The sequence below is a fragment of the Drosophila pseudoobscura genome, chromosome X, assembly GCF_009870125.1.
Source record: "Drosophila pseudoobscura strain MV-25-SWS-2005 chromosome X, UCI_Dpse_MV25, whole genome shotgun sequence".
Lineage (NCBI taxonomy): Eukaryota > Metazoa > Arthropoda > Insecta > Diptera > Drosophilidae > Drosophila > Drosophila pseudoobscura.
The window spans coordinates 38,825,467-38,825,850 of NC_046683.1; positions in this window are offsets into that span (position 1 = coordinate 38,825,467).

Genomic DNA, 384 nt, shown 5'->3' on the forward strand with positions numbered 1-384 from the left:
CGAGGTCGAAAATTCCCAAGAGAGTGATGGCAGAGAATGTCAGAGAGAGAGTGAGAGACTATGGCTAATTAGCTAAGCATACAACACACAAATGCGATCAGTAAATTTGTTTATGGCTAAAAAACGAATTTAATTAACTGAATCAATACGACACACAGCCACCGCGTCGTCGTTGGTTGGTCGGTCGGCGGGGAGTTGAAAGTGGATTATCGCCGGGCCGATGATAAGCGACGATTAAAATCAAACAAAGATCGTAATCGAAGACGACACTGCTCCCGTTACCGTTCGTTCTTCCCGGAGCCCAGCTCAAAAGCACCGCTCTCTAAATCTCCCACACCGCACACTCTCTGTCTGATTCGTTTTGGTGTTTCGCTGTTTTCCGAG